Below are 11,654 nucleotides of genomic sequence, written 5' to 3'. Positions count from 1 at the left end.
GATATGAGTCTATATTTTTGGAAATATAGAAGCTTTCATAGACCTATGAGTATTTTTTATAAGTTTAAAGTTAACATGAAATGTTTTCTTTCCACTGACTGCATTAACAAAGAGCCCTATGATGGTGGAATTTTATTCATTTTTTCAGGTGCAAAACCAATCTAAGCATTCCCATTGTGGCTAAGATACCACATTTCTGGAACTCTTTGAAGAAAGATCTTTCTGCCATCTAAAAAAGTGTTTTGTGGCCCTTTATAGCAACATGTCTTCCTTCATGTTTTTTTTTTTTAAATAAAATCTGAGATTTGATTTAGATTCTTAAATTGCTATTCATTCCTAAACACCTACCCATTCTTTTTTAACATTATCATTCTTGTTTCTGTTAAGCGTTAATAAAGCCCTTGCCTTTTTGCCAAGCGCTTTTATGATTCATATCTACTATATTCCATAAAAGGGAGGGGGAGGAATACTACTTCAGTTGAAAAAAAGTCTCAAACCAGAGAAGGTAGCCTATAGCGCTCCCATCTTCTTCATTAAGCTTAGCTGTCTCTGAACCACATATTCTGAGATAATCCATGAAATTTTAATGCATTACTCCTCATCTGGAATGTGGGAGGTGCATTTTAAGTTTAATTAATCATCAATGCTAGAATGACCAAATTGCAGACTAATTGTATCCCTATGGTACTCAAAATTGGTTTTTAAAAACTAAAAAAGAGATGACCGTATACAGTGGAAAGCTATTTATTGTAGTTCTGGGCCAACTCTTCCGAAAATTGTAACTTAACAAATCTCTTTGTCAAGCTTGAACTAATGTATATAATTGAAATAATGTAAAGTTATATTTTCATGTTTTTATAGTTACGACATGACAAGAATACACAATGTAAGAGTATTTCAATTATGGATAATGTTGATTGGATAATGCACATCACAGTAACAAGCAGTAATCATAGTTTAATATCCATGTAAAGGTGCATCAATATATTGCTGTATAAACTACGTCTGTGTGCATTTAGGTGAAAAGTAATCTTGAGTGATGACAGCTGTCTAAAGGTTTTTTATTCATTTTATATAAAATGTTATCAAAAGACCAAAATGTTTATGAACTATTCTTATGTAAATTTCCAATGATCCTTTATTGTACCATTTTGTTTACAGTATGGTATCTTATTTCTGCTGTGTTAAGTGAGTGTCAGATTCAAAATAGACATGCACTTTCTACAACTTCTCACAGAGATGTTGGCATCCCTAATTTTTCATGTGTACCTCTATGTCAGAAAATGCTTTTGATTTTATTTTTAAATCTAACACCTGATGGCTTTTCTGGAGTGTTGTAAAAACTTCAATCATACATAAACATGTTCTTAAAAAAAGGAAAAGATCCTTAATTTGTTATTTGGTTTTGTTGAAAGGAACAAAGGCAACAAAAGAAGGGGTTTCATTTCCACTATCCCTTAGGAAAAACTTCATTTGTGTCCTCAGTCTGTCTCTTCATATGGAAAATGGGAAAGGGGAAGTTGGACTAGGTGAAGCCTCAGGTCCTATCCATTCCTAATATTCTATGAGTCTTCTTTAGAAGAATTCTTTGCAGAATTTTACAAGTCAGACCAAAACTTAGGTAAAATTACTAGAAATTCCAATATTCTAAACACATAATTATTATGAATTCTTGACATATCTAGAATTATCTTTATTCATTCATTCTTGTCATAGTTTGTAATATAAATGAAGCTGTCATACATCTTACCAATTATCAGACATCATCAAGTCAGTTTACATATTGCTGCAACTACCCTCAAATGAAAGAACAAAGATGTGGCTTGTTTTTAAAATGGATGTCATTAACAATACTGCAATTTTTAAAGGAAGAAAATGAACCATGGTTTTAGCCATGGTTAGTTCTGATGTGTATATCAAATGAGATCTCTTTAACACTGTCCCCTCCCCCAAAAGGTAATACAACTGAAATCCTATAATGTATTGCTTGAGCTTTTATAGAAAAAAAGTGATTATACACTGTTAAAGAATCAGAAATTTAACAGATATTGTGGCACAATGGAAAGAATGCAGGATATCCCAGTTTTACAACTCATTGGTTATCTGAGTGACCTCGGATAAGTCATTCAGTCTCTTCTGTCTTCACATTCTCCTCTGTGCAATGAGAGGGCAGGATGAAACGATCTTCACAATCCCTTTCAGCTCAAAACCAATGTTCCTATGACGTCTACTCTCTGCTTTATCTGATCAAAATGTTTCAGCGTCCAAGGTAGTAAACTGTTCTTTACTGGATTGAAATGTTTCAGTTTCAAAGGTACAACAGGGAGAGACATTAACGGTCTCAGTTCACTAAAGGAATATTTCAGTTCATTATAGCAGATATTTCAATGGGACAATCTAAAGTTAAAAACAGAATTTAAGGCTTTGACACCAGCTGTTTTCTTCTCTCACTTTTATTTCTATTGCACTCCCTCACTAACAAACAAAAAACATAACAAAAAATGAAAAACCCAAAGTGTCATTCACATTTACCTTAACCAATTTACACAAATGGTTTGGCATTGTCATCCCTCCATGAAATACTCTTCTAGATATTTAATCCACTAAGCATTTTCCTTAAAGAACCAACTTAATTTATGTCTGAGCAACCACATTAAAAAAGGTATAACTGGTAAAGTAAAATTGAAATTTGAGCCAATTTTATGAACATTATATAAACCTGCTTCTTTTATAATCCTTTAAATTAATTTGGGGGCAGGGATTTTAATAACTTGTTTAATTTGCCTTTTTCAATTTTCTCTTCCTAGGAGATTGCTGCCTTTTTGAGCTTAGAATCTATGAAGAGTTAATTCTTTCAGACAAATGCAGATTAGCAATTATTCTGCCTCTTTTTTAGATTTACTTAAGGGAACTGAGAGGTTAAGTTAATTTGGGCAGGGTCACACAGCCAGTATTTTCTGACTATAATTCTGATTCTCCTTCTACTTCATAAGACTGACTTTTATTATTTATGGTTCATAATAACAACAGCTATCATTTATATAGTATTTTAAGATTTTCAAAGTGTTTTACAAATATTTTTATTTGACCCTCACAACAATTCTAGGAGTTGGGTGCAAATATTATCTCCATTTTATAGATGAAGAAACTGAAGGAGACAAAGATTAAGTGACTTGCCCAGGGACACACAGCTAAGGAGTGTCTGAGGGCAGATTCAAACTCAGGTCTTACTGACTCAAAGCCCAGTGCCACTTAACTGCCTACAATTAAAACTGTTAAAGCAATTAATCAAAAGATAAAACAGCTATTATTAATGGTTTAGTACATTGTATTCAAAGAAATCTAAGGACTTCACCTTATGCTTCAATAAATGTGTAATCTCCTGAATGTAAGTGATCTTACCTTCAATGTAAATCACAATCCAAACCCACACATCCTCATGCCACGAGATGCTTGTTCCTGTGCTCTCTACTGGCTCCTCCATCCGTGGACTTTCAATACAACTCTCCAAAGTTCTCTCTGTGTGTCTTTCTCCCTGTCTCTTTGTCTCTTTCTCTGTTTCTCCCTCTGTCTCTCCCTTTCCCCCTTCCTAATCCCGGCCGTGTCTGTCTCTCTGCCTTTGTTTCTCTCTCTCACTCTCTCTCTCTCTCTCTCTCTCTCTCTCTCTCTCTCTCTCTCGCTCTCTCTGCTCTCTCTGTCTGTCTCTGTCTCTCTTTCTCTTCCCCTTCTCTCCCTCCCACTGTTTCTATGTCGCAGGCACCAATGTAACATTCAGACACAGACTATCTTTCCTCAGCATTCAGACTATCTTTCATGCCTCCTCTTTCTAAGTAGCACACTTTATTTTCCTTTCATTTAGCTCCTCATTGCTATCCTTTATAGACAGATGCCCTATGACATAGTGAATAGAGTTCTGGGGTTAGACTCAGAAAGACCTGATATCAAATCCTGCCTGTGATATGACTTCTTGGGCTTATCTACTAAGTTTTGGTCTAATCAAGATTTGCGTTAGTGGAATGAGTTCCCTATGCTGATGAATCACAGATTTTCCCCATGTACTTTTGTCTAGGTTATCATTCAAAATATATTACAAATATGTTTATCTGTCCTTACGATTCTAAAAGTTAGGTGAGACCATATGGCCTAATGATATTTGTAGATGAGAAAAGGGATATTTAGAGAAAAGCCATATAGTAATCAAGAGAGAATACCCTTTTACCTAAAGTACTTTTCCTACTAGGGTATGCAACTGCAAATTAGTTTTCTTCTCAGAACCAATAAAACAAACAATAGCAACAACAAGCAATAAAACTGGAATATAGATATTCCTGGGGGGGGGAGGGGTTGTGTTTAAAACTTGAAAATAATTTTAAATTTGAATAAAGTTATACACTATATTCAAGATATAGATATGTTCAAATATGTTTTGGTGGTACATTAATACTCCAATGGATTGGTGATATCATTAATGTGAATACTCCTTCCAATGATCTAGTCCGCATCCTATTCACTATAACCTTCCAAAGAACTGCTATTTATGAATATTAACAAAGGCCTAAGAATTTATAAAAGGAGAGGCAGCTTGGGTATGTCCTTAGATAGCTAACCTTGAATTCAGGAAGATCTGCATTGAATGTGATTCTGGGTAAGTCCTTTGATTTCTGAATGCCCCATATAACTCTTAGACTATATATTGTAGAATGAGTGCTAATTTGCCTTGACAGAGTTCATTTCTTCACCAGGGATTCTCTATATTAATGAAATGACAGGTCCAGACAAATAAAAAGAAGTCAAAGAATTTAAATGTGAATCTAAAAGATTTGGTAAGTATTTTAATATTCTTTTAAATTTCTACTCCCTATTATGATTGGCTCTTTGACTCTCTTTCCCTTTCCCTTCCTCACTCAGGCTTTCATCCCATTTCTTTTTCTTCCTTTATATTACTTCTCACATCTTTCTCTCTTCTGAAATTCAAAGATACTAATTTAAGTTACATATTATTATCTTGTCTTTCAGCTCCTGGTTCCTTCATTATTTTGCTTTCTTTTCTTGGACATTCACTGGAGATTTGCTGTTTTGGAACTAAGTTTAAAAGTATTTCAATTGACTGAAACCTAATGGTGGGTTGGCAAGTTTCAGGCTCTTAATATCTATGGTATCGATTTAAAATAGTTCAAGTAAAATAAACATAATTCCATACTGAATTCTGTTACAACATTCCCCACAATCTTACCTTACACTTTTGACTTTTATTTATTCTGTTTCTTTTGTGTTAAAATGGTTATATTTTGGAAATAAAAACAATCTGAAAACTTTTCTTTTTGGATGTCTGATGGCAGAAAACAAGATTATCAATGAAACATCATCGGCATTAAGAACTTTAACTTGCCATTTTATTAATAAGAATTTTCACTTAATTCCCATTTTGCAATGATAACTTAAAATAGCTTTGAGTTTCAAAGAATCGAAGAATTTCTGAATTGGTATAAGCCTAAAAAAATATTTAGCCCATCCTGTACCTGAAGAGTAAAATCCCCCCACCATACTAAACAAATGGTTGTCCAGTCTCAGCTCTAGGACCTGAAGAGTTAAGAGAGTTTTTTTTAATCACTTGGATTTTCATTTTCATTAGATAAAGTTGAAATCTACTGCTGCAATTCCTACATATTCATTGCTTCTAGTTCTACCTACTGAGACCAAGGTGAACAATTCAAATATCTTTCTTACATAACAGGCTGTCCAAAAATTGTAGGCAGCTGTCTTGTTCCCTTTAAGTCTTATTTCCTTTAGGCTAAGTGACTTTTCCCTTCAAATTATTCTTTTAGAGCATTGATTCTAGTGCTTTTATCATTCTAGTCACTCTCTTTTGGTGGATGACACTCCAACATAGCACAGACCAGTACACAGTAATCCATGTACACTCTGACTAGGGCAGAGTACAGGGAGAAAATCATATCCATCCACGTGGAAACTACCCAGCCTAAGTTCATGTCAATTTTGTTTGCAAGCTGCCATTTTCCATTGCTGACTTGTATTTAACTTTCTTCTCATTAAAAAAAAAAACTCCCAGGTCATTTTCATGTGAGCCAAATCACACTATCCTCACTCTGTATTTATGTAGCATATTGTCGTAAGAATACAATTATCACTATTTAGTTCCAGCTTCCTAGAGTTGACAGGGTATTCTAGCATGGGGAGAGTCTTTGGAATTATGATGTTGTCATCCAACCTGTTGACTCTTCTCCTTAGTTTGGTGTCATTTATAAATATGATTAGCGTCCTGATAAAAAATGTTTAATAGAATAAGGCCTGGACAGATGCTTTGACGCATTCCATTAAAGACTGCTTCCAAGTTGTTACTGATTGGTTGACATTGGTCCTTGAGATTAATCAATCAACTAATTTCAAGTCCTTTATATTGTACTATCTACTTACCCTAATTTATCTTCCCCTTTAGAATATGAGCTGAGTACCCTCAGGGACCTTATTTTTGCTTTCCTTTGTATCTCTGGTGCTCAATGCAGTGTTAACACAGTAGTAAACATTAAGTAGCTAGGTAATGCAGTGGAGAGAGTACAGAGGCTAAATTTAGGAAGATTCATCTTCCTGAGTTCAAATCTGGCCTCAGACCCTTCCTAGCTATAAGACCCTGGGCAAGTCACTTAACCATGTTTGTCTCAGTTGCTCATCTGTAAATATGAACTCGAGAAGGAAATGGCAAACCACTCCATTATGTTTGCCAAGAAAACACTAAATGGGGCCACTAAAAGTCAGACACAACTGAAATGACTCAATGATAACAAATACTTGTTGGTTGATCAATCAATATATTTTTTTTCATATAGAGAGCATGAAAGCTTTTTTTTTTCTTTGACAGTTTAAAAAAATTCAGATATATTAGTGTAAAAGTTATCACTGTTAACATTACATAAAAGGAAATTAGGTTAGTCTAGCATGGCCCAACCTTGATGCAAAGAAGCTGTCTTCTCATGATCACTTATTCCATTTCTAAGTATTCACAAATTATTATCATTCAATGATGTCATCTAGAACTTTGCCAAGAATTAAACTCAAGTTTAATGGGTTGAAGGTCCAATTTTATTTCCTTCCTTTTTTTCTGAAAGTTAGGACACATGTCCAGTTCCATACTACTTCTTACATTCATCAATATTTTTCAAGTTTCATGAAAAGAGGTTCAAAAATCACACCAACCACTTCTTTCAGTATATTTTAAAGTAATTCATTCTGGTCTGGGAATTCAGAAAGGATGAATAATTACTCTCTTCATTTATTATGGGTTTCAATTTATTTTTAAATATTTTTGTTTTAGTTTTCCCTGTCTGAAGATTATTATCATTGGTAGTAAAAGCAGAGGCAAAAGACAGTCTTGCTCTTCTTTCTATTATGTTTTGTAATCATCTGATTTACCTGGAACAACAATTTTGTTCCCTTGGTTATCTTTTTACCGCAATAAAGTATTTTTTACTGTTACCATCCATTTCCTCCCCCCAGTTTTTTTTCTTACCATCATTTCAAACTTCATCTTACTCCTAACACAATTTTCCTAGGATGGTACATGATTTTTTATTCATCCCACTTGATTTTTCATGCTTTAAAATTCTCACACCTTTATCACTGTCTCTTTTACTCCTTGCATAAAGAAGCTTTCACTTGTCAGGGCCAAATTCCTCTCTTTCATAGACAGCATTAGATGACTTTATTGAATACTTCTCACATATAAAAAGACTGCGTTTACCTATTGTGCATTTTGATCACAGGTTCATTTCTCAATTGTACTATAAAAATATTGATTAAGAACAAGGATAACATTATCAACACACAGTCAAAGATAAGAAGTCTAGCCTTTACCCCATAATTATCTTTAAACCAATGGTTTTCAACATTTAATCTGTGAACATCTGGGGGTCTCTGAAAAAAACTTTTTAATAATAATAATAATAATAATAATATCAAGACATTTTTGCCTATTAAAATATTCCCTTGTTTTCCACCTACATATCGGTGAAAGTTTGCTTTTTACAAAATATATACCAAAACCAAAACCACCAAAACAACATATTGCAATAGATTGAATGCAGAAGCAGAGAGGATGATCACATGGTCTTCTATTAAGGCAGACATTAAAGATTTTGAAAAAATATATGTAAAATAGTGCAACTTCTCATCTTTCCTTGTTTTGGAAAATAGTGAAATGTATTAACTTGAAGTGGATATATTATTATTTTCATAAATTAATATTTTAAAGTATTATCAGTATTAATCTATAATATTGTAAATATTTGTAGATATAACCTACATTAAACAAAGCACTCTAGGTTTCTCAATAATTTTCAGAGTATAAAGGGGTTCTGAGACCAAAGGGTTTGATAATTATTGCTCTAAACAATTCTTTCAGTTTTCCCTTTCTTTTCCGTTTCGTGATTACTGATATATGAACTAGGTTAAACAAATGTAGTGAGGAGACAACATGTAAATGTCTGTAACAAAACTGATCTGTTTTTTACACACATTTTTGCATAATTTTATTCATTTTATGGAATTGATATTTACATGCATATATATGATCATAATTTCCACTTGGCTACATATATCATATTATTCCCAAGTCCTGAAATGAGGATGCTGTTAAAGTTTGAACCAGAATATTCTAGGGTACCTATATTCCTAGACCAATAGCTAATGCTCAAAATAGCATCCTGAGGTTCAACCCATGATTACATTTTCATTTAAAAATTGTATGTTCTAAATATTTGTATTTCAATTTATGAACATCATGAGTTTTTGGATGAGTTCTGTGATACTTCCCAGTTAAATGTTTCTCTTCAAGTAATTCTGGGCCCAATAGAATAAAATCTTTGATTTACTAAAGACATCTGATGACATCCTAAAGTGCAATGCCCAGAAATGTTTTACTGTCTCTCTTTCAGAAATCTTTGATTATATTAAATTACACTTTCCCAGTAAAGTTAATGGCCACATCTGTTCTATTTTTTCCAGAGTCTTCATAATCATTTCATTTACATTTACCGAAATGCATAAAATCATAGTTCTAGTCCTAGCACAGTGCTCCACAGGATAAGAGATTTACAGTCAGAAGAAGACTTCAGTGTCATTAGGCCCAATTCTCAGACTTTACTGATAAGAAACTGTGGACAGTGAGATTAGGTGATTTTCCCAAAGTTGTACAGGGTATATGTAGATGAGGTATGATTTCTACCTAGGTCCTCTGACTCTAAATCACTTTCCATTATGCCATATTTTGTTGGTCAATGAATATTTGTTGAGTGATAGAACTAAGCAATTTGGAGGTTAGAGACAGGAGAAATGTTTCTCGACTAGTACGAATGCAACTATCATTTTACCAGAGCTCCCAGCTGTTTTCAATGGTATTTTAGTTTAGTTGTTGCTTAATCAATATATATCACTATCTATCTATGTATCTATGTATCTATCTGTCTGTCTGTCTGTCTGTCTGTCTGCCTATCTGCCTTTCTATCTGCCATCTATATAATCTATCTATCTATCTGCCCATCTACATGCACACACACACATGCACACACACACATATATTTACATATATACACATATACATGCATACACATATACACACATATACACACAAAACTTACAGTAAGTTAGTAAAGGAAAAATAAAAATTTTAGCTTTTTAAATTAAGGAACTGATATGAAATTTAAATGAAAGAAATATATTCCTTTATTCTTATGATATTGACCTATGTGTGAAAATAACATTAGGCTTTCTGGTTTTCAGCAATATCTCATTACTCCAAAAGGTCTAGCATATTTTAAAAGGCACATACTCATTTATCAATGACCTGAAGGGTCCTTTCCAAAAGAAAGTTTCCTTTGGTTCTGGACATTGGATATGCAGTAAGCTCCTCTTTTGCACAGTAAAACTACATTTATGCTCTTAGCAACCTGTAAAATGTGTTCTATCCACAAAATGGTGATTATCATTTTTATCATCTGTTGTGCTTCTAGTAATTATGGGTAAGAGATCCATGTGTCAAAGTAAATGGGTGAAGATTAACAAACTCATCAATTTTATTCCTGTTAATATCTCAGAGGTAAATTAGATTTCTATGGTATCTTTTCCTCCAGTCAAAAAAAATGTTGCTACAAATCCATGGCTTCTTGCAGTTTGAAGATGATTGTAGCTGGCACTATTAACTGATACGCCAATCAACAATAATCACAAAATATTCTTTGCCTACTATGTGCCAGGTACTATTCTAGGTACTAGAGATGAAAGTATAGAGATTGAAATGATTTTTACTCTCATTAAGTTTCCCATTTATACATACACACACATATACATAAACACACATATATATACAAGTATACACATACACACATATATGTGCATGTGTGTGTATATAGAGATATATAAACTTGATATTTCAGTTGTGCGTAGCAGAAATATAAAGATATACTTATATAATAGAAATATAAACTTTATATATACACACATACATTTATATAGAGTAATTAAATATAGAGTACAGAGGTAAAAAAAAATTGAAATCAATTCTGTCACTTTTTTTTCTGTGTCATTTTCTTATTTTCTGATTTTGTCCTTTAACTGCTTAAGTCATGGATCTCTGAGTCTGAACTTAGCTCAGAATTCAGCTCATCTGTAATGTGTTAAGGTTAGAAATCCAACTTTCCTCCTTCCACTGATCTATTCTTCCCCAAGGAATTTAGCTGCTTTGGATGCCTGTGAACAAAAGGGAATCGGGTCTAGCATCTTTATACCACTAAGCCCATCCTTCAAGGATATCAGGTTTGCTGTCCAAAAAGGGATGGTCTGTTATCTTTGACCTTGCACCTGGACTCAAACAATGAGCACTTTTTAGGTACAGGAGAGACATGTGGAGGTTATTGCTAGCTACCATTACCAAACACCCAACCCTGCTCTTCAGGTCTGCAACCAACCATATGGTCCTCAATCCTATGACATCATGTAGCTTGTTCTGTTCTTTTTTTTTTGTATTCTCTAAAACCTATAAAAGGGGACCTGTCCTTTTGCTCAGGGTCTTTGACATAAGTGGAGGCAACTAGAGCTCGCCCTGCTAATAAATGTTATCTTGTTCAGAGATTTCTCTCAGTTTATTCTTTAGTTAAATTTCACTCACACCAAAGCAAAGGTGTGAACATATTTAAGGGATCAAGAAAGGCTTCATGCAGTGTATAGTTAGTATGGAGTAAGCAAATTCTAGATTGGGTAGATGGCTAGGGCAAAGAAGATGGAAACTAGAATGCCACGCATAATAAGAGAAAGAAGGCCAGTTTGGTTGAATGACAGTGTTGGAGGAGCAATGTCCAATCAGGCTGCAAAGGTAAGTTTGGATCAGGTTTAAAAGCCATTTTCACCATATTCCTGTTTTTACCATTAATGTTAATTTTAAAAGGTTAGATTAGAGCTTCTATAATTGTGCACCATGATTTAAAGAAATTCATTCAAGATATTCACTGGAATGTCAAATATCAAAATTGAAGCTTAAATATGTCATCCATATTGTGAGAACATGGGGCTCTGGAAATGATCCTGACATTGGGAAAGACTGAAGGAAAAAGGGAATGGCAGAAGTAGAAATCAAGTGTCATGGAAAC

At 33.7% G+C, this 11,654-nt stretch overlaps 1 protein-coding gene across 2 annotated transcripts in view; it reads left to right on the top strand.

Annotated features, from left to right (window-relative positions):
• The window catches only part of GRIA2 (glutamate ionotropic receptor AMPA type subunit 2), a 181,932-nt gene extending 180,550 nt beyond the window's left edge, over positions 1-1,382 (top strand). For both annotated transcript variants that reach the window (XM_036763318.1, XM_036763319.1), the window contains exon 16: positions 1-1,382. This exon is cut by the window's left edge and continues 1,226 nt beyond it. The gene's annotated coding sequence lies outside the window, so the exon portion shown is untranslated.
• The last annotated feature ends 10,272 nt before the right edge of the window (positions 1,383-11,654 follow it).

This window comes from Trichosurus vulpecula, chromosome 6, assembly GCF_011100635.1.
Source record: "Trichosurus vulpecula isolate mTriVul1 chromosome 6, mTriVul1.pri, whole genome shotgun sequence".
Classification (NCBI taxonomy): domain Eukaryota; kingdom Metazoa; phylum Chordata; class Mammalia; order Diprotodontia; family Phalangeridae; genus Trichosurus; species Trichosurus vulpecula.
This window is presented reverse-complemented; position numbering and strand designations above follow the sequence as displayed.